At 40.2% G+C, this 23,088-nt stretch overlaps 1 long non-coding RNA gene across 1 annotated transcript; it reads left to right on the top strand.

Annotated features, from left to right (window-relative positions):
* The first annotated feature begins 22,101 nt into the window (after positions 1-22,101).
* LOC122128786 lies at positions 22,102-22,850 on the top strand. The gene is made up of 3 exons (XR_006151609.1): positions 22,102-22,189; positions 22,318-22,559; positions 22,652-22,850. It is a non-coding gene; the product is annotated as an uncharacterized LOC122128786 (long non-coding RNA).
* Positions 22,851-23,088: the final 238 nt, after the last annotated feature.

The raw sequence follows: 23,088 nt of genomic DNA, 5'->3' as shown, positions 1-23,088 counted from the left end.
CTCTCTTTCTGTGTGTGTTCTTCTGTGTGCGTGTGTGTGTGTGTGTGTATTTATTTGATACTTGATGTAGAATCAGGTTCTATTCTCTGTTTTTATCCTTTTTCACTGCTGATATCAATGCACATGGTGAAGGAACAGAGACAGAGGATGAAAGTCATAGTTTCTGTACTTTTTGGGTAACTTTGTACACAACTTCATGATGCACAGTGTCATTGAAATCTGACATTACATTTGGATGGCCCAGGCATCAGTGGTGTTTAATGTCTTGTGCAGTATGGGCCACAAATGAGTTTGATAAATAAACCGAATTTGAGGTTTTTCTCATTGCCTCATATTATGAAGTAAATTACTAATGTTTAGTGGAGCACTCAAATATACAATACAGTTTTTCTCGATTGCTTAAACACAATTTTGACTGCTTTGTTTTGTTTTTCATTTCACTCACACAATTAGCACAACCACACACCCAATGAGCAAAACACCTCAGATCCATTGCAAAATGAAACACTCTTGTAAAAACTATACACTAATTTAACAAAACCATATTTTGTTACCATATGAAACACACACGTTGCATATGACGGAATTCTGTTTGTACCACTTACACACTGCTGTTATAAACCTAAAACACTTTTAGCAATTCTACTTCTCAGTGATTAGAGTAGTGTAAGTGAAGTACACAGAGAAAGCACAAAGTGTGGTAATTTGACTTGCAGTGCTTTGGAATTGCAAGGAAGTGACATCTTGATATACGTCTGTGTCTAAAGCATAAAAGTGTGTTTAGTGTTTTGCAAATCACTTGTGTGTATTGTTTCGCAAAAAGTGTGATGTTGACATGTGCTTATAGTGGTGCAAATCTGAGCCGTTGTTTTGCTCCTTGAGTGAAGGTTTTGAAATTTGTGTAATACTTTTAATTTTAGTGTTTATCCAGTCGTAAAAAACTGTAACATGAAGGTGTTTGTGTGTGTGTGTATGCGTCCCTTAAGGGTTGGCCTAGATTCTAGGTGTATGTTTCGTTTTTTTGACCTTTAAGTACACCTTTCTAAAGTGCCCTCAATGTAGGTTTTGGTTTAATTTTGTCTCACACTAGCATCTGTTTACCTATCTACCAAGTGGCCCTATGGGTTTAGTGTTTTGCAAATCACTTGTGTGTATTGTTTTGCAAAAAGTGTGATGTTGACATGTGCTTATAGTGGTGCAAATCTGAGCCATTGTTTTGCTCCTGGAGTAAAGGTTTTGATAATTGTGTAATACTTTTGATTTTAGTGTTCATCCAATCGTAAAAAACTGTAACGTTGCCCCAGGCGAAGCTAGTGGAGAAGAAGGAGCAATGAACATGGCGGAGATACTTCGAGAACTGAAAGAATTGAGGAAAGAAAATCGGGAGTCGTTTAGTGACACCAAAGGCTCGCTGTCTAGACTGGAAACGTCGGTAACGGATCTAAAACAACGGATGGAGAAACTCGAAAAGAGGGTTGAAGAGACGGAGACCAGAGTCGGCGTAGCTGAAGACACTAGTCAACGACATGAGTGGGGGCTCCGGCACCTGGTGAGACGCGAGGCGCCCCTCAATGACCTATGTGATGACCTGCAGAACCGAATGCGCCGCAACAATCTGAGAATCTATCAAGTTCCTGAAGAAAGTGAGAAAAGAGATATGGCTGGATTTGTTAAACAACTCATTAAAACCATGCTGCAGCTACCGCCTGAAATTATCGTACACATTGAGAGGGCGCACAGATCTTTGGGGCTAAAACCAGACAACACTGCACCTCCGCGCTCCATCATTGTGAGATTTCAGGACTACACCGTGAAAGAAGCGGTGCTACGACAAGCATGGACGCAGAAACAAGTCCAGTTTCAGGGAAAGCTCATATACTTTGACCAAGATTACTCTCCGGAGGTACAGAGGAAAAGAGCGCGGGTACGTGGATTTATAAAGCAGCTGAAGGAGAAGGGGATTCGGGCCGGATGTCGCTTCCCTGCACAGCTGAGAGTCACCTTGGAGACGGGAGTGAAAACTTTTCCAACGCTGGTAGAGGCTCTGCCGACACTTGGGGAGTTGGGCATAGTGGTGCAGGTGAGTGAGAGAGAGAAGATGGAACAGGAGCTTTCGAGGGTGACATGGCAAAGAATTTACAGTCTTTTCTGCAGGATTGAGAAAATGACATTTGTGCTCAGGTAACGCTAACAGACTTTTGAAAGTCGGTGCTAAGTTTAACGGTCGACAGGAATAAGACATTATGTCTATCCCCTTATATGACATTTAAAACAGCTAGTCACACTGCATATAAGTGAGTGAGTATATGTGAGTGATATTAAAGGTAAGAGGGAGTGAAAGGCACCCATTTTCTTTTTTACGATAATACCCAAGATGGGACGAAAATCTCACCAGGGAATTGGTAATTTTCTTTGGTCTGTGGTTTGGTTGGCACTTTGTGCAAATTCCCCAGAGAGAGTTAGAGGTCACAACTCTCTGCCTCTAATACAGCAGGGGCTGGTGGACACATTTCTTCAGCCAGCTGGGTTTTTGGAAGTCAAAGGTGTTTATTTGGTTCATTTAAATGTGTTCCTAGTTGTTATATCCTTGACATGTCTGTTAAATCCACACAAGTAAATGAGGTCATTTTTGAAGTAAAGCTTTTTATTTTAAACACAGGATTTTAGGGGAAGGAAAAAAAAACAAGAAAGAAGATTATTTATGTCTGATTTAGGGGTTGTTAGTTACAATGATAAAGGTATCAATCATCCCATTAAGAAGAAAAAGATTCTAGCTCAGTTGAAAATAATCGATTGTTCAATAGGGTTACTACAGGAAACTCACCTAAATGAGGCTGAACACAAGAAATTGAGAAGAGATTGGGTGGAGCAGGTGTTCTATGCTTCTTGTCCAAATAGCAGAAAGAGAGGAGTGGCAATTTTGATTAGTAGATCCAGTCTTGCAGTACATAGGGAAGTAAAGAATATTCAGGGAAGGTATATAGCAGTCATAGGAAAAATAGGTGGAATAGACCTAACCATCATGAATATTTGCATCCATATTGGCAAGGGAAGCTAAACGTACCATAATTTTAGGAGGAGACTTTAATTGTGTCTTAAATGCGAAACTAGACAAATTACCCACAGACCATGGACCCCCTAGCAGGAAATCTAAAGCTGCAAAACATATGTTGGAAGAGTTGGGGCTTGTAGATAGCTGGAGAGCCAAGAATCCAACGACAAAAGATTTTACATTTCTGTCTACGGTTCATGGGTCATACTCCAGAATTGATCTGATTTGCATTTTAAAGCAGAGCCTTCATAAAATGAAGGAGTGTGTTATAGAACCTATTACTCTATGTCAGGGGTACTCAATTAGAAACCCAAAATGTCCACTCGCCAAATTTCCATTCAGTCCAGGGAACAGTGACGGTCAAAATCCAAAAACATAACTCCAACAAAAACGTTCGAACTATGCACAAAAGGTGATGTGGTCTGGCCTTATTTGTGTGAAAGGTGACACTTTTTTGGTGGTTTACACTTGGGCATTAAAGGTGTGAAGGCCAGGCGGAGGCACTGATGTAAGTGTGCATTAGTGAGTGTGCTCCTGTATTGGTTTTTCACCATATTCATGGTTGAAAAGGCAGACTCCCAACAGTTGAGGTATGCACGCTCTTGTTGTGTGGCTGATCTAACTATTACACTGCATGTTGCTTGGTATGATTACAGATGGTTTATTTTTCTGGCCCTTACCTCAGAGTTCTGCGGGTATTTTTGTTCGAAGTGTGCGTGCTTTGTTTCATAGTGACGTTTCACGTTACCACTTTTGACAAGGGCAACCGTCTCGTTGCAGATTAAACACATCGGTTTTGTGCTCCCCAGAGGCAGCACAAATGCATACTTGTCAGTCCACTCTGTCTTAAATTCGCGATTTTTGGAATCAACTTTTCGTTTTTTGTCGGATTTAAAGCATGCCATGATTTTTGTTTGCTGAGAAAAAGATACCATTCACAAATCGATCTGCCCGTGTTGTTGCCAATAACACACAACCTGCGTGACCCACAGAGCTCGCGGCCAACATTGAGTGAGTGAGTTGTCATAGTGATGATGTTATTACAGCTCCTGATTGGACCTCTGGATTGGACACGGAAGATAGAAACCACGTCGAGTAGGAAACAAATATATAGCGCGAAATCACGCACCAATTAAAACTCGCTTGGATCATGATTATTAAATTAGAAAGTTGATTTTGGCTTCGGTCCAAATTTGATTGCGTCTGGGTCCGGATCCGGACCGCGGTCCACCTATTGAGTACCTCTGCTCTATCTGATCAAGGCCCAGTAAGACTGAAATTAAACTTGGGTTTCAAAAGGCATTTTAAATACTGGAGATTAAACATCTCTTTGCTGACAGACCCGATAACCCAAGAGCAATTAAAACAAACTATAGAAGAACTATCAGAGCAGTATCCTCCTCCCCACTTTGGGATGGGGCTAAGGCGGTGCTGAGAGGGAAATGTATTGAAATAGCCGTTAAATTAAATAAACAGAGACTTGAAAAGGAGAAACAATTAGAAAGTGATATAAAAAGATTGGGACATGAGCATGGAGTAACTGGGGACACAAATATATTGGAACAACTACAGGAGTGTAGAACTGCTCTGGATGAATTACTTACACGCAAAGCTGAGGGGGCGCTCAGATATACAAACCAAAGATATTATGAGATGGGGAATCGAGCAAGCAGGCTACTTGCCTTTCAGTTGAGAAAAGAGCAGTCGAACCGTATTGTTCCTAAAATAAGGCATCCAACATACTTAGCTGAGGTTTCACATCCAGTAGAAGTGGCAGGGGCGTTTCAAACTTTTTACGAGAATCTTTACGATGCACCAGAGAAAGCACCAAGCACGGTGAAAATGTAGGGAATATTTAAAGATCTTAATTTAGTAAAGCTATCGGAAGCAGAGGCGGAGGAGTTGACATGCCCAATTTTAGAAAGTGAAATAGAAGGAATCATCAGATCTCTGAAAAATAATACATCTCCGGGGACAGATGGTCTGCCAGGTGAATATTACAAGACCTTTATGAAGGAGCTTGTGCCTAGGCTTTGTGGGGTCTTTAACTATGCCTTACATGAAAATGACCCATCCAAGAGCTGGTCAGAGGCCGTAATAACAGTCATACACAAAGAGGGGAAGGATCCACTGGAGTGTGGCGCCAATTAGTCTGCTTGGAAGTGATGTAAAGATTCTCAGTTCTATACTGGCGAATAGAATGCAGAAATACCTAAGGAATGTAATCAATCCTGATCAGACTGGGTTTATACCGAGCCGTCAAGGTGCAAATAATATCATTGAAGAGACTCTGCCCGTCCTTCAATGCTTCTCAGTCTTGACGCTGAGAAGGCGTTTGATAGGGTGGACTGGTCATATTTAAATTATACTATGGAACGAATGGGATTTAATTTGACATTTATTAGATGGATTAACACTCTAAATAAAGACCCAATATCAAGAGTTAGGGTTAACGGACACTGCTCTCAATTCTTTAAACTTAAGAAGGGGGTTCGGCAAGGAAATCCAGTGTCTCCTATTTTGTTTGCACAGAGTATCAAACCGCTGGCTGGGTTAATAAGGGGTAATGATCTAATTGAAGGTATAGCAGATGAGGGGGGCATGATGCATAAGATCTCCTATTTCTTCTAAATTATACAGCACAAACTATGACAAACTTATTTCCCAGATCAAAAATGACCTGGAAAGGTGGGAGATGCTTCTATGATGGACATTTACTTGTTACACCTGTTACAATGTATTGGTTAAAATGATCATTCTGTTGACATTGGACTGAACAAGCTGGATTGAATATGAAACTATGTGAACTCATTGGGATAACGCTTCTGTCATTTGTGTTTTCTTTTTCTTTGGTATACACTTGTATTATATATTGTTATGATTATATGGTTATTATAATTATGTATAATATTGTATGACATGCTGTGTGAGACTCACTGTCAAGGAACTTGTTCTAATAAAAGTAAATAAAAAAAAAGAAAAGAAAGGGTTGCGGATAGGCGTGCACACGAATACCAACCCGCGGACAGATTCGAGTTTACTCACTTTGGACCCCTGATTCAAAGGAGTGCGGATACAGTGGGTTTGTGTGCACGCTAGGGCTATCCGGAGACGTTTCTCTCCGGGTACAGGCAAACTAGACTCCGTGTGCACAGGGCTTAACCTAAGTCTAATTAAGAGGGAAAAATACAAATGAATATGAGTTTCATTGGATTATTGATTAATGTCAATCATTAATCATTCTGATCTTTAATCCTGATTTGCAACTCCTTCCAACTAGATCCCTGTTACAAATACCAGGCCCTCCAGGGTCCACCTGTGAGTCTATGGAGAGTCACCGGTCCATGATGCATAATCTAAAGTAAGTTATCAGTTTTTCCATTTGATGTGAATTACATACTTGCAGATGTACATACAAAATTGGAGAAGTGAGTGTGTGTCTGAGAAGTGAGTGTGTGTGTGTCTGTCTGTCTCTCTCCCCCTCTCTCTCTCTCTTTCTGTGTGTGTTCTTCTGTGTGCGTGTGTGTGTGTGTGTGTATTTATTTGATACTTGATGTAGAATCAGGTTCTATTCTCTGTTTTTATCCTTTTTCACTGCTGATATCAATGCACATGGTGAAGGAACAGAGACAGAGGATGAAAGTCATAGTTTCTGTACTTTTTGGGTAACTTTGTACACAACTTCATGATGCACAGTGTCATTGAAATCTGACATTACATTTGGATGGCCCAGGCATCAGTGGTGTTTAATGTCTTGTGCAGTATGGGCCACAAATGAGTTTGATAAATAAACCGAATTTGAGGTTTTTCTCATTGCCTCATATTATGAAGTAAATTACTAATGTTTAGTGGAGCACTCAAATATACAATACAGTTTTTCTCGATTGCTTAAACACAATTTTGACTGCTTTGTTTTGTTTTTCATTTCACTCACACAATTAGCACAACCACACACCCAATGAGCAAAACACCTCAGATCCATTGCAAAATGAAACACTCTTGTAAAAACTATACACTAATTTAACAAAACCATATTTTGTTACCATATGAAACACACACGTTGCATATGACGGAATTCTGTTTGTACCACTTACACACTGCTGTTATAAACCTAAAACACTTTTAGCAATTCTACTTCTCAGTGATTAGAGTAGTGTAAGTGAAGTACACAGAGAAAGCACAAAGTGTGGTAATTTGACTTGCAGTGCTTTGGAATTGCAAGGAAGTGACATCTTGATATACGTCTGTGTCTAAAGCATAAAAGTGTGTTTAGTGTTTTGCAAATCACTTGTGTGTATTGTTTCGCAAAAAGTGTGATGTTGACATGTGCTTATAGTGGTGCAAATCTGAGCCGTTGTTTTGCTCCTTGAGTGAAGGTTTTGAAATTTGTGTAATACTTTTGATTTTAGTGTTTATCCAGTCGTAAAAAACTGTAACATGAAGGTGTTTGTGTGTGTGTGTATGCGTTTGTTTGTATCTGTGTGTGTGTTTGCTTGCGTGTGTGTGTGTTTGTTTGCATGTGTGTTTGTGTGTTTGTGTTCTGGTGTGTGCATGTGTGTTTCAGTGCGTATTTGTGAGTGTATGTGTGTTTCAGTGTGTTTTCGTGAGTGTATGTGTGTGTCTGTCTGTGTGTGCGTGTGTGCGTGTGTGCGTGTCGTTGCATTTGTCTTTGTTTGTGTGTGTGTGTGTGTGTGGGTGTGTGTGTGTGTGTGTTCCGGTGCGTACATGTGTGTTTCAGAGTGTGTTCGTCAGTGTATGTGGGTGTCTGTCTGTGAGTGTTTGTGTGTTTGTTTGTGTGTGAGTGTGTGTGTGCTAAAGAGAGAGGGATAAGGAGAGAGTATGCAGACATGCTAAACCTTACTATCTATGAGGAAAATGTGTTGCTAAATGTATTCTTTTACCCAGGGTGTGTGTCTGTGTGTCTGTGTGTGTGTGTGTGAGTGTGTGTGTGTGTGTGTGTGTGAGAGAGAGAGAGAGAATGCAGACATGCTAACCTTACCAACTATTAGGAAGAAGTGTTGGCTAAATCTATTATTTTGTCTCCTTATGTAACCAGGCCACAGACACACAGACCAGTGTCTTCAGGGCCCAGCTGTGTGTCTATGAAGAGTGACTGGTCCATGGGACACCTTCCTCCCAATATCAGCAGTGGACCACCACAGTCTGATCCAAAGTCAGTAGTCAGCTATTATATTTGACATTTTACAAGAACACATATGTACAAGAGTGGAGAATTGTTTGTGTTTGTGTGTGTGTTCCGGTGCGTGCGTGCGTGTGTATGTGTCTGTCTGTCTCTCTGTCTGTCTGTGTGTCTGTGCGTGTGTGTGTGTGTGTGTGTGCGCGCGCTAAAGAGTGAGGGATAAGGAGAGAGTATGCACACATGATAACATTACTATATATTAAGCACTATTTCGATAGTTTAGATTTATTTTCAGTATTTCAAAGTGAATGAGCTGTGGGAGCACAAGAACAGTGAGCGTCTAGCAGCAATTATCATAGACATATATGCTATGATACATGTAGGTATTTATGTCTATGGCGAATATAGCCTAATTATCGAGATTCTAAGTAATATGGAAACAAAACTTTGTTTGGTACTCCACGTAGATCATAAACCCTTGAATAAGAAAACTGTAGAAATGTAAACGCTATAGTGTTTTTTATCCAGAAAAAACGCAGCTCCACCGTTTACTTGCGTTTATTTACAGGCCAGTCTTCACCCCCCCCCCCCCCCCCCCAAGATGGGTTGTCACGTGGCAGCAACGTTCTGAAGCAGTCAATGGGGCGTCTATGTAAATGGATACTGCCCCCAGCACTTCCTATAGTGCATTGCAATGGCGAATGAAAATTACCGGTAGCTCTGAATCTTTTTATAATATATGACGCGTCGACAATTAAAATCCATGTCGACAATTTTTCACAATCAACGTTGTCGATTTAATTTTTTATCAACGGTGTGTGAGTTTATTTTTTTAGTTTGTGTGTGTGTGTGAGAGAGAGAGAGTGTGTGAGTGTCTGTCTTTGTGTGTGTGTGTATGTGTATGTGTTAGTGAAATCTGTTAATATCATCCAGGATGTGTGTGTGCAAATTTCTCACACATACTCTCTCTCTCTCTCTCTTTCTCTCTCTTTCTTAGTGTACACAGTATTTTCACACTCATCTGCACTCCCAGTGTTGCTTGGTGCTTCTGACTGTTCATGTGACTGTGTGTGTGTAGACCTATCAGCTGCTCTTTAATGTTAGGATGCAGTGAATGACCTGTGTCTTTGTGCAGTAATTGGTGTCTCTGCAGCAGTGGCGTAACGTAGTAACGACGGGCCCAGGTGCAAGATATTATGACGGGCCCCCCTAGTGAACGCTAAAAAAAAAATCGTAGCGTTCCCTACTTCCACAACCGCGTCTAAAAAAAACGTTAATCAAAGGTGTTTGTTATCGATATAAATAGTGTTTAATTAATCAACCTTACATATTTCAGAAGTGATTGGTGTGTACACAATGAACTACGTCTTGTTTGACTCTCAGCAGGAACATTTCTTACCGTAACAATTGTTAACTGTTGCATGGTTGCTGACACACCACTGAGGGCAGAAACAGCGATTCTGATCCCAGCTGAACTGCTGCACTGCTGACTCCGTGGGCTGGCGACTAGTTGACGGCAATTCAAAAGCCAAAATAATCTAATTTAGGCAGCTTTGCCGCCTTCTCCTCCTGTTCTTTTTTCTCTTGCCCTTTTCTACTTCCACTCTTGTGCTTAAAAGGCATTGTTACGAGTAAAGTTGTGCTGTGCAGTGCTCAATGAGCTAGGTTATCAGAATTGGTTTAACTATAGCGTATTGTATTGTCACATGATCAAATAGAGACTTGACATTGGACAACAACATACATATTTACCCAGCAATCATCATTGCTAATCACAAAAATACCAAAGAAAATAAGAACTTATTCATTTAATTGAATAGTGTTTTGATAGTTTCTATAGTGTATGTAGGATAAGCATATGATTTTGTTATAAATTGCTACTTTTCCCAAAAAATTATCACAACCATGACTGAGATAAGTTTGCACTTTCAGGTGTATATATAGCATTTGACACTACTATTTTTCTCAAAATAGCGCGGATTCGAACATAAGCAGACCCGAGACAATTTGACGCCATACAGGGTTTCGGGGGTGGGCCCGCTATGCAACCTTCCCTGATAGGGGGCCCGTTAATTTACGCGTGTATGTCTTTGGGCTCGGCTACGGGCCCCGGCACCTCACGGGCCCAGGTGCAGCCGCACCTGCTGCACCCCCTATAGCTACGCCCCTGCTCTGCAGTCAGACTAGAAATACCCTGACCCAGATGTGTGTGTGAGAAAGAGTTTGTTGTTTGTGCAGATCCTGGTATAAGGTTTTCTTACGCATCAATGAATAATGTGATTGTTTGTGTGATTTATCTGTCACTGCAGTGTTCCGAGGAATGTTCTGACCCAGGATCAGTCCAGGTGTGGAGTGTGTGAGCAGCTACTGAGGGACCCAGTCATCATCATCTGTGGACACAGTTTCTGCAGGCCGTGCATCAGCAGCTACTGGAGCCAGTCTGGTCCATCAGGAGACTACAGCTGCCCCCAGTGCAGAAAGAGATCCAGAGCACAACCCTTTCTAAACCCTGACATAACCATGGCACAACCTCTGTTATACCCACATACAACCATGACACAACCTCCTGTATATCCCCCTACAGCCATGGCACAATCTTCTCTCTACCAACACAGAAAAATGGCACAGCTTCATCTGAAGCCATCTACAACCATGGCACAAGTTCCTCCATATCCTCACTCAGACTCAGGGCAGAACCCTCTATACCCACACTTACACATGGTAGAGATTTTACCACGGTCTAAACCATGGTGAGTTCTCAACTGTTACATTTCATTTTTTTACATTTTACAAATACACATATGTACGTGTGTGTGTGTGTGTGTGTGTGTGTGTGTGTCGTGCAAATCTTTGGTGTACACAGTATTTTTAGGTTTTACAAATACACATGTACAAGAGTGGAGAATTGTTTGTGCGTGCGGGTGTGTTTGTTTTTCTGTGTGTGCGCGTTAAAGAGAGACAGAGTTGTTTGTGCGTGTGTGTGTGTGAGAGAGAGAGAGAGAGAGAGAGTTTGAGTGTGTCTGGGAGTGTGACACTTTGATTCGACCTGAGATGTGAAAAGACATCAATTACCCCCCACCTCTCTAGAGATCCAACTTCTGAACCTTAATCCTGATTTTCTTTTTTTAATAGCATGGCATGTTAATCCTAAATTAAAGTTAATGATACATTTAAGACTACATTGAATTTTTTAACTATTCAATGAAGAAGTAAAGTATCAGCTGTACGCTACAAGACGAGGTTACATTTCTGATACAATCTGATGCATGAAATGAAATCAGAAAGTAGCTAAAGTCAGGAAAACTAACAAATACTTAATTGATACATGATGTAGAATCAAAATCCATTCTCTGTTTTGATCTTTTGTCACTGATAATATCAATGCACATTGTGTAGAAACGGAGACATAGAGGGTGAAATGAATAGTTTGTGTAATATGAACTTTGTATACAACTTCATCGAAATCTGACATCACATTTGGATAGTCCAGGCATCAGTGGTATTTAGTATCTTGTGCAGCATGGGCCACAAATTAATTTAATAAATAACCCAAATTTGAATTTTTTTCCTTCGTATTATGAAGTAAATTACTAATGTTTAGTGAAGCACTCAAATATGCAATAACATGAAGGAGTTGAATGAGGCGTCTCGCCGGTTGTCCTGGCTTTACTGGGCTGCCATGCCAGTGATATAATTGTGTAGTTATGTCCTTTTGAAGCACCTCTGGCCTCTGTAGAGCACTGCTAACACACGCACAAGAGGAACCCTCACCCTATAACAGTGCAATTGACATTCAGTTCAAAAGCTTAAATGCATTTCAGCTTGTCCTGTTAGGGTTTGGGAGATATCTAACCATATGCATTTCTCTATGCTGGTGACACAGGGAATGTAGCATTTGCCGCTACAGGCCGCAGCATCTTGTATCCACCCCATGTGGAGATGTTTTCTGCAGGCAGTGCATTCTCATACACCTGGAAAAGCAGGGTGCAACTGGAAAATACACCTGTCCTACATGCAGGCGCAGATTTCCAACACGTCCAGCACTACACCCATACCAACGCCAGTCTTACCAGCATGGCCTCCCCACATCTAGTCTGTATACAGAGAAAGGTGAGAGTAACTCTGGTTACTTCATACTGTACATACGTGTTACTCACAGTTCCTCACTCATCACACCTGTCCTGCTGCGCCTATGCGGAAGTGCGCGCTGCTGAGGAGAAGTATTTCTCCAACAGGGGAGGGAGAAGTGAATTGTCCTGAGGGGTGTTTGATGTTCAGCTTGTTATGGATGTATGGTAATAATATGTGTGTAAATATTGTAATATATGAGTGCATTGGTTTAACTTGGTGTTGGTGTGTGTATGTCAGTGCAAGAAAGTAAAGATGAGATCTGTACCCATAAAACAGCAGTTCAGAGAACGAGGAAACTTCTACTTGGAGAAAGTCTTAAAAGCACCGGAAAGTCTCTAATGCCACTTACAAGGTGAGAGTTCTGTTTTAGTTTTTTGATGAATGGCATGGAATGTTAAATTATAAAGTTAAAATACATTATAGACAACATTGGATGTAATTGAGAGTAACTCTGGGTGCTTCATACATACATGTTATCCCCACATCTAGCCCCACATCACTACACCCATACCAGGATGGCCTCCGCACATCTAGCCTGTATACAGAGGTGGGTGAGAAAGGTAAGAGCATTTTCTTTTGTGAGAAAAAAAAAAGTATTATGTTTTTCAACCTCCTTCTGGTTATTGCTCGGGCAACATTGTGGAACTGTCTGAAATGGCCCGTAGGCTCAGTTGGTAGAACATGGTATGAACCACACCAGCATCACAATTTTTGTTCCCAGGCAGCACACTGTAAAAAAAAAACTGCACATTGTATTGTAAATAGATTCCTGATTTATTTAAATAAGAGCAAAAGGGAAGGGGGGAGGAGGAGAAAATCAGAAGCAAGCAGAGAAATTCATACATGCATCAAGATGGAACATACAGTATTAGCATGCATACGGCATACACTCAAGGATACATACAAGATTGATAGCGGATAAAAATGAAGAGAGCCAGCATTCAAAGTATTGATTGTGAAACAGCTTAGTGGCTATACAGAAAGCTCATAAGGTCACTATAATAAGGATAAGCAGAACTATGATGAAATGTCTGTGATAGCCTATTCCCATATTGTAAATGAATGCTGTCACACAATATGTATATAAGATGTATTAGAAGCAGAGTAGAAATTGTGCATAAAAGTTTATTTCGTGGGAATGGGCAGCACAAATGCAAACACAAATACTGATGAATTGGATACTATTACAAACTAACTTGCTGTACTCACTTTGAAAAAAGGCTTTTACTAAATTAATACATGAAGATATACCTAACTGTTTGAGTACACAAGTGCATCTTTACAGTACCTTAGGGCGCCAGGTGATAAAAATGTACTATCACATAAATAACACAATCAGAAAAGAAGTTTGCTTTTAAGGCTCACAAGATGCTTTATCAAAGTCCTGAACTTCACAAAATATGTACACTCTATCCTGTGTTTTGTTTACTCAGGAGACAGTGATTCTTTCCAGAGTCTCTTAATGAGTCACAAAGCCAGTCTGAAGAGGAGGATTGAGCAACTTGGTGAAGGCATAACAAAAGCTGCAAGTCATACAAATAATAGGATCTACATCACAAAAGAAAAGAAAATTATCAACTGCAATGACATTTTTGAACCATTTAAGGATTCTTTACTGTGGTATGAAAGACATATTAGAACAGTGATCACCCAGGGTGTAGCTGGCATTGGAAAAACAACCTCTGTGCACAACTTCATCCTTGACTGGGCTGATGGGAAGGCAAACGAGGATGTGAATTTTGTGTTCATGCTTCCATTTTGGAAACTGAATCTAGTCAAGGACGTTTCCTGTAGTCTGCAAAAGATGCTACTCAACTTCCACCCAGAGCTTAAGGAGCTTGCAGATTTAAAGAAATTTGATGACTCCAAAATTGTTGTGATCTTCGATGGTCTGGATGAAAGCCAACTTTCTTTGGATTTCCTAAACAACCAAATGGTGTGTGATATAACAGAAACATCACCTGTACACACATTGATAACAAATGTCATCAAAGGCAATTTGCTTCCTTTTGCAAAGGTGTGGATAACCTCAAATGCATCATCAACCAAACAAATTCCCTCTTGGTACATTAACCGAGTGACAGAAATACTTCCGTTCAGTGACTCACAGATGAAGGAATGTGTCCGAGAACGACTACATGATGTTACGGAAGCGAGTGAAATCATACAGCAAATACAGATGTCAAAAGGCCTCTATGCCATGTGTCAGATCCCAGTTTTGTGTTCAATTGCAGTCAGGGTTGTTAAGAGCATGCTTGAACAGGGTGAAAGCAGGATGATACAAACCTCCACTGAATTGTACTCATGTTTCCTACTTGGTGAGATGAACACTGAGGCCAACACAGTGCACGTTGAGGGTGAGGAAATGGATGAAGGGAAGCCCCAAAGAACAAGAAGAGAAGTGATGTTGAGATTTTCACAACTGGCCTTTAGACATTTGATGAAGAACAATTTCACATTTTCTGAACAGGATTTGAAAGAGTGTGACATTGATGTCTCAGAGGCTGCATCACTCCGAAGGATATGTATGGACATCATTCAAGAGAAGTCTGAGTTTTTTCAAGAGAAGCTTTACCGCTTTGCACATGTGAGCATTCAGGGGTTTCTGGCTGCACTGTGTGTGTTTAATGCCCATATCTGCAAAAACATGGAAATTCTGAAATATTTCTTTGAGGGCGTATCCAAGATTCAGCCTGAAGATGTATCCCTGGATATTCTGCTGAGAAGTGTCGCTGACAAAATGTTCAAGAGGAAGAATGGACCCCAAGACTTCTTTCTGCGTTTCCTCCTTGGCATGTCTCTGGAGTCTAATACAATCCTGTTACAAGGTCTACTGAAAGATATTTGTAGTAACTCAGAGACGGTTAAAAGCACACTAATGTACATCACATATTTGAGGAATGGGACAGGTGTCCCTCTGGAAAGATGCATTGAACTTCTCCGCTGCCAGATTGAAATGCGAGATCCCGGTGTGTTAGAAGACATTGTGGGCCACCTGAGATCACAGCAAGATTTTGTATCCTCTTATTGGTCGGAGATTAGCACCTTGATTAAAATGTCAGGACAGTTTCTGGATGAGGTTAAACTCCAGGAGCATCGCCCTTCACAACATCATAGGGTACTAAGCATGTTTGTGAGCTGCTGCAGAAAGGCCCAGTAAGTCTCAAACCTTACATTTTTCTTTGAAGTGACTGACTTCATTTTGATATGACTTTGGTGGCCTGTCAACAGGAATATTATAGAATAAGAGCAGGCATAATTGTTTAAGTAATATATATATTTATTGGAAATAATTGCATTTCTTTTAATACTTCTAAACATGCTCTGATTAATATGTCCTTAAGTTTTTTGACAGCATGAAATGAAAAAAGAACTATGACTAAACATTTTCAATTTCAATAACTGCTGCCATTGAGGTCATAACTGCAGTACATGTCTGTAATTACCTCTGATAGTGCTCCCTCACAAATCCAATCCTCTGTTTGCTTTCAGACTATCGTCCTGCCGCCTCTCACATGTTTCATGTGGAGTTGTGGCCTCAGCTCTCCAGCAGCCACACTGTCCTCTTAGAGAGCTGGACATGAGTAGAAATGACATAATGGACCCTGGGGTTGAGCTGTTGTGCTCTGGACTCAAAAGTCCAAACTGTAAACTACAAATACTGAGGTCAGTATATTTATGTTTGTTGTCTTTCTACGACTGTATGAACAAAACCAGTAGAGCACTAGCAGAACATTATTTTGGAGGTGATGCAGTCAGGCATAAAGGCTGAACATTTCAAACAGATGCATTATAGTACAAATGTCAGAAAAGTACATTGCCAGTTGCATCAGTAAATACAATCCTCTGAGTTACTGAAATTAGTAGACAAGTCAGGCATTTTGCTATACTCTTTACACACTTACCCTGTAACTGATACATCATGTGAATTTCGTGAACACATTTAAACTGTTTTGCTTAGTTTCATACATCATTTAGTTTGTTTAAAGAAGGCATGAAATGATAAAGGACTAAAATTGTAAAAAAAAAAAAATCCTACAAAATATCTGTTGCTATTGGTGTTATAACTGCAGTACATGTCTGTAATTACCTCTGATAGTGCTCCCTCACAAATCCAATAATCTGTTTGCTTTCAGACTATCGTCCTGTCGCCTCTCCCATGTTTCATGTGGAGTTGTGGCCTCAGCTCTCCAGCAGCCACACTGTCCTCTTAGAGAGCTGGACATGAGTAGTAATAACCTGATGGACTCTGGGGTTAAACTGCTGTGCTCTGGACTCAAAAGTCCAAACTGTGAACTAGAAATACTGAGGTCAGTATATTGATGTTTGTTGTCTTTCTAAGACTGTATGAACAAAATCAGTAGAGCACTAGCATAATTGTTTTCGAGGTGATGCAGATAGAATACAAGCGCTCATAAAGGCTGACATTTTAAAAGAGTAACCTTCCATTTCTGGTACATGAATGTAGAAACTTCAGAAATGTAAAATGTCAGTTGTGTCATTAAATACAATCCCCTGAATTGAATAATCAATTGTGCCAGACATTTTGGCATTCCCTTTATAAAATGAGTATTTGTTCCATAATTGATAAATCATGCTAATATGTGGTGTCAGTGAATTCTATTAATAGTTCGTCAGTGTATTAATGCATAGTGTCTCAGACTGATCTTACAAAATCAGGAGAGCAGTGGTCATGATGTTGGAGGTGACAGTCAGTCACTAGACTGATCACACTCATAAATGTAACAAGGAAATGTACTCAGCTCTAATTTTAAGAGATGCTTGATGCCTCTCTGAAACAAATAGAGCAGAGCAGTTTAAGATGCATTCTGGAAGCTATGTAGAGTGAATTGACAGACCTGATAGAACTGTTGACGGAAGACGCTTCAACCAGAAATCTACCAGATGTCAGATGTAGATTGAACTGCAGATACTTGATGACTGCTTTAAATAGAAACCTACTATTGTCATGTTAGTGATGAGAATTTGACCCAAAAGCAAATTCAATTTGAATAGTTTTTTTAAGGCAGAAAAGGACTCAGGTAGCGCAAAATAATCTCCAGTCTCATCAGAACACACGACAAACCGCAGGCACAAGACAGCTGACCAAAAAGGTTGATAAACTAGATCACAGTCAGTAAGAGTAATCCAGGGGTAGACTGAGGTCAAACCAAAAAAACAGGAGAAAAGGCAGGTGAGGAATTCAAATGAGCAGGCAGAAATCCAAAATCCACAAACAGGCAAGGTTCAACAGGCAGAGAACAGGCACAAGAACTGGACAAAATGGCAAGAAAGACACTGACACAATGAGGAACAGGTGCACAGATAATCAGCAAAACAGGCAGAGACGACAGGAAACAGGAGAAGGGGCGGGCACAAGGAGCCCATGGTCCACAAAACAAACAGAAGCACATGGTGACAAAACACATAATAACCAGCAGGAGGCAAACCGGAGGTACTGACAACTATGGGCCCTGATTTCAGTGATGGGCAATGCTGCTGGCATCACGCAAAGCACGCCGCATATGACCTAACGCTAGTTCAATAACTTGGCAAAATCATTTTCCTAATTAGATGACATGAGCAAAATCCTAAGCGCAAACATGGGTAGGTCAGTACAATTTTGGGGTGGGTCCGCGCACAGATGTGAGTTCCATGTATAAATGGCCTACTTCAAAGCAATGCCTCCGCAAAACTTCTAAATGATTTCATGTCGGGCCGACCACCCGCACAAGAACCTCCATCTCCTCTGGTGTACACTGGTCCATTCACGATCGGAAACTTGTAGACAATTACTGAGCTACAGTATGTGCGAATGTTAATAAGGTATGGTCAGATCACTGTGTGTGGCTGATAAATAATTACTTCATTGCCACATCAACTAATTACTCAAACCATTTATGCTTAATTACGCCCTGCTTTGTGTCAGAAAAATGAGAAAAATAGAATAATATATAATAGGTATCCCCACCTATTCTCACTGGGTGGTTTCTGCTGTGTGAAGCTCGTTTAGACTCCTTGTTGCCCTATGTCTTGTTTAGTGTAACATTAACGTCGTAGTCATACTGTGGTGTTGGTGGTACTGTGGTTAGCGTTGCCGGCCCACAAGCAGTCAACCTCGGTTCGACTTTTGGCTTCTGCACAATGCCTATGTAAGTTGCTTTTGTAAATACCAGACCTTTACCTTTTGGTCAAAAAGCCAGGCAAACATTTTAGAAATTGAGTTCAGGAGAACCCATTATTTTTGGAATTAGACAGAGCAAACGTGTTTAGAAAGAAAGACTAGCTAATAACATTATGGTACAACTGGTAAATATTATTGTTGTTTTTTCTTATTTTCAAACTGCAGACTGTCTGGATGTGGGCTCACAAACAGGAGCTGTTTGATTTTAAAATTAGTTTTGGATTCTTACCATTCCTGCTTGAGGGAGCTGGATGTGAGCAACAATCATCTGGAAGACTCAGGAATTAACCTACTTCAAGAGAAACTGAAAGATCTGAAGTGTAAAATGGAGACACTCACGTAAGTGACTGAGGTTGGAATGAATTGAGCTTTTGAAGCTATAGCACTTACCGATTGTGCTTCTGTGAGCAAATAAAAGACATTAATTAAAGTCCTGTTTGTTTTAGAGGTGGATGGAGGTAAGTAAAGATTGATGTGCCAATGAATGCTGGATGTGCAGCTGCTACAAATAGTGTTAAAAGTATGTCTTGATGGTCCAGGGCCTAGTGAGGGCAAGAATGTCCAGACAGTGGCACATTCTCCCATCCCATCCATACAAAGACACCAACTAAAGACATGCCTTGTTTTAGTGTAGGAAAATATTAAAATCAGTCATACTCTTTTAGTGGAAACTGTTCCTCATATTCCTACACAACTGTAAATACAAATATTTGCCTATTTAGTACACACAAAGAGGTCAATGGTAGTAAACAACACCAATGTGATGACAAGGGTCTATTTTTGATTTCCCAAGAAGGTTTGGTTAAATTTCCAATATTAGGCGGTGGATTTTGCATGGAGAATACAATTGTTTGGATTTGTATAGCACCTGTCTATCTCCCATTAAGTGCCTCTGGAGGGGACTCCATCTCTCCTCCATTAGTTATTATTCATCATCCAACTAGATCATGCAGCAGCAGTGATTGTGCACCAGTATGCCAAGATATCAGCAAGACATTGGCTAATCGGTGATAAGGCAAGATAGACATTTTTTCCTAAGAAGTCTTGGAGACAGTGTAGCTGTCGCAGGGTAGATTTATTATGATGAGCCAATGTCACAGCGACATCAGTGTTACGGCTCCCATTCTTTGTGATTACTTGAGGTCTTTAACAGTGACCAATAGTTAGGACTGTTATTTCTTCTCCTACATCCAAAGGACAAAACCCAGTTTGAGGTCAATCTTTCCACCATGGGAATTGGCCTCTGGATCTCACCCATTCCGTCCATACTTCAGGAAACAATCACTTCTTTCAGCATCAACTGACCTACTCAGGTAATGTCCATCTTCATCTCCACTTCTGTCTTTCAAATGAATTGTATGGTGTCATTTTGTACCAAAATGTTTTGTTACCAGCCATACAAGGACTCCAACTAAAGACATGCCTTGTTTTAGTTTAGGGAAATATTTAAATCAGTCATACTCTTTTAGTGGAAACTGTTCCTCATATTCATATACAACTGTGAATACAAATCTCACCAATTTCATTCATACTTCAGGAAACAACCACTTCTTTCAGCATCAACTGACCTAGTCAGGTAATGTCCATCTTCATCTCCACTTCTGTCTTTTCAAATATATTGCATGGTGACAAAGAGATTGAGGATTCACCTCACCTTTTTAATGCATTTATGGGGAGTGGATTGTGCTACAGCCTCCATTTCTCTTTAATTTCCTCCAAATATTTGTTTCTATGTGGATGCCTCTGTCCAATAAAGAGAGTAGCGTACCGCATAGAGCTCTTTCACCGATGTAATTCCTTTAAACTACACACTGACTATAATTCACTATGTGAGATTATGCATCTGTTACCGCAGTTATTTTGTGTTTATAGGATAATTTACAATTGATACAACAACATATACCGAAACAAACTCCTTGCATAGGACTGCCAGCATCCCTTGGCCCTATCAATATCTGATATACAGTACAAATTCATCTAACCATTTGGCAGTTCCACTGTCTCTGTTGGCCACTAGATGGAGCCCACTGGTTTAGAACAGCTGCTACACACTGTCTACATTTCACTATGTGAGGGTGTGGGTCTGTTACTACACTAATTTTGTTTGTGGAATATTTAAAACTTTTGTATTTCATTATTTTGCACTCCAAAAGTCAGCTTTCAGCAGACCCTAGAGAGTGACACTCATACTGCCAAATAAATGCTTGTCTCACTCTGGTCAACTATGGCCAGCAGTCACTCATGTTGTGGGGTCTTTGCTATTTTCATGTTTAAACCCATTGGGGTCTACCCAATTGGGGTAGAGTTTGGAGATTATATTAGTTTTCTTGCATTTTAGTTATTCTAAGGTCAGCTGAGTGCCAGTTGTAGAGCTCCTGTACTTATTGAGTGATTCCCATTGTTGAATGGTTCAGTCACCCTGCCCTAAACTGTTTTGTGCTTTTGTATCACCAGACCACAGACTGACGCTGTGTTTCCAGAGTCCAGTCACACAATGAAGAGTGACTTTCCCAAGATTCAGCCTCAGAGTTCCCTCAGCCAACCCCAACAATCTACTCCAGAGTGAGATACTGTCTTGACTGACTTCACCTTTGTCTTTTTCTGTTGATTCATTACAATTATTTTGTGTTTGAAGGATGATTATTAATGTTTTTGAAAAACTAGTATATTTTATCCTGCAATTCAGTTTTTCACAAGTAGGCCTATAAATACAACAACACCCTTACCACCTAACAAGCACATTTCTATCCACCTGTCTCGCTCTCCATCATACTTAAGATGGATATTTACAAACAGAGCCACAGGCATCTCCTTCTGCCTTCATTGACGACTTATCATATAAATGTCTTTATGTTATCTGTCATTGTGTACCTTTTTCCAGTCACAGATCTCAAGTGAGTGGTGAGTTCACAGATGAACCTCTCAACATCAAGAATTATGAGTGTGATGATGAAAAATCCAGAGTAACGAAAGGTATAATCTTATCAAATATTCTTCAACTATCCACAATTATGTTCAAGTAACACATGTGCATGATAATCATTAATTGTGTTACACTCAAACTGCAATATATTTCCCTACAGAGTATTTTGGAGGCGCCTCAGCTGTAAATGAAATTGAGAGCATTAGTGACCGATCTGTTGTACCAGAGGTAATCATTTTCTATAGTCTTTCGCAACCCATAAGTTATTAACATGATATACTTGTAAATGAATCTTAACGTCTTGCCAAAATCTTGCTACAGGTCTTCACACCAGAAAGCAATCCATACAATGACCGGAAATCATACAGGTTGAGATATCCTTTTAAAAGAAACATTCTGCTACTTCAATTAAGATAAATCTAAGAAGATTAATCACATTCTGTGTAGTTGGAGGTACAACTGAAGTTGAATGGGTCCAGTTTCATGAAGTACAGAATGTTCACTGACAGCATATATCACTGCTGTTTGTTGTGACCTCTCCAGGTTCCCTTGCTCCTCAGAGGGTCTGTTTCAGTGCCGTTACACAGGCTTGGTGTTCAAGATGGATACAGGGGCTGAGGTACAGTACCGAACAGAGCCATGGAACTACACACAGCTGGCAAAGCACAAACTATGTACCAGCAGGACCCCTGTTTGATATCAAATGCCCACAGGGCACTCTCTCACAGATACGCTTCCCACACTGTGAGGTGTTTTCTGGTAAGCAAAAATTTTAGGGAATAATCTCCTATTTCCCTAGTAGAAGAGAGAAGAAGTCAGGTGAAATACATTCATACGACAATGTCTGTTGACAATAACTTGTTGAATGTACACTTACGTTTTTGCAGGGAAAGGACGTAAGCACCTGTCAGTCATACACATCAGTGACTCTGATGAATATGAAATGCTTGATCCTCACGAGACAACAGATTCTTATGTGGTTTTAAATATCAGTGGATGCTCTAAATATGGTCTGACAAAAAGTCAGCCAAAGAAGAAATACTCCCCCATCAATGGACTTGTGCTGCTGTTCCTTCAGGAGTCAACACTGAATGTCTTACTGTTGCCAAAAAATGTTGACATCTCTGAGGTATAATACATGCAAAACTTAACAAAAGTTGTATTTTGGAAGAGCAGTAAATGAGGGGGGAGGTTACATTTAGTTTTTATATTCTTAAATAGGTATATGAAAAAAGGAAGAAGATGAAGGAACCTACAGAGGAGATATACATTGAGATAACTCCAAACTGTAAACTTGTCCCTGAAAACACATACTACCTCTCCTCTGATCCAGAAGAACATGAAGTAACTCCTTTGGTAAAGAAAAATGAAACCATATTATCATTCAACCTATATAAATATAAAATTACCTATCAATGTCCAGAAATCAGCAGTAATGATCAGACGATTAATAATTTTCATCAAATGAATAAACGATCAAAAGATTAACGATCTTTTCTTCTTACAGAGTGCCAAGTTTTTAGATTATGAGAACTATGAAAATTATTTCCCAACCTTTCAAGTTTTCTTAACCAAACTTGAAAGGGTTACGTTAAATCTGAAAGGAGAAGGCTCAGATGAGCGTGTGTGGTATAGCAATTTGAAGTTTCCAGGTAAAT

Source organism: Clupea harengus, chromosome 24 (assembly GCF_900700415.2).
Source record: "Clupea harengus chromosome 24, Ch_v2.0.2, whole genome shotgun sequence".
Taxonomy (NCBI): domain Eukaryota; kingdom Metazoa; phylum Chordata; class Actinopteri; order Clupeiformes; family Clupeidae; genus Clupea; species Clupea harengus.
This window is presented reverse-complemented; position numbering and strand designations above follow the sequence as displayed.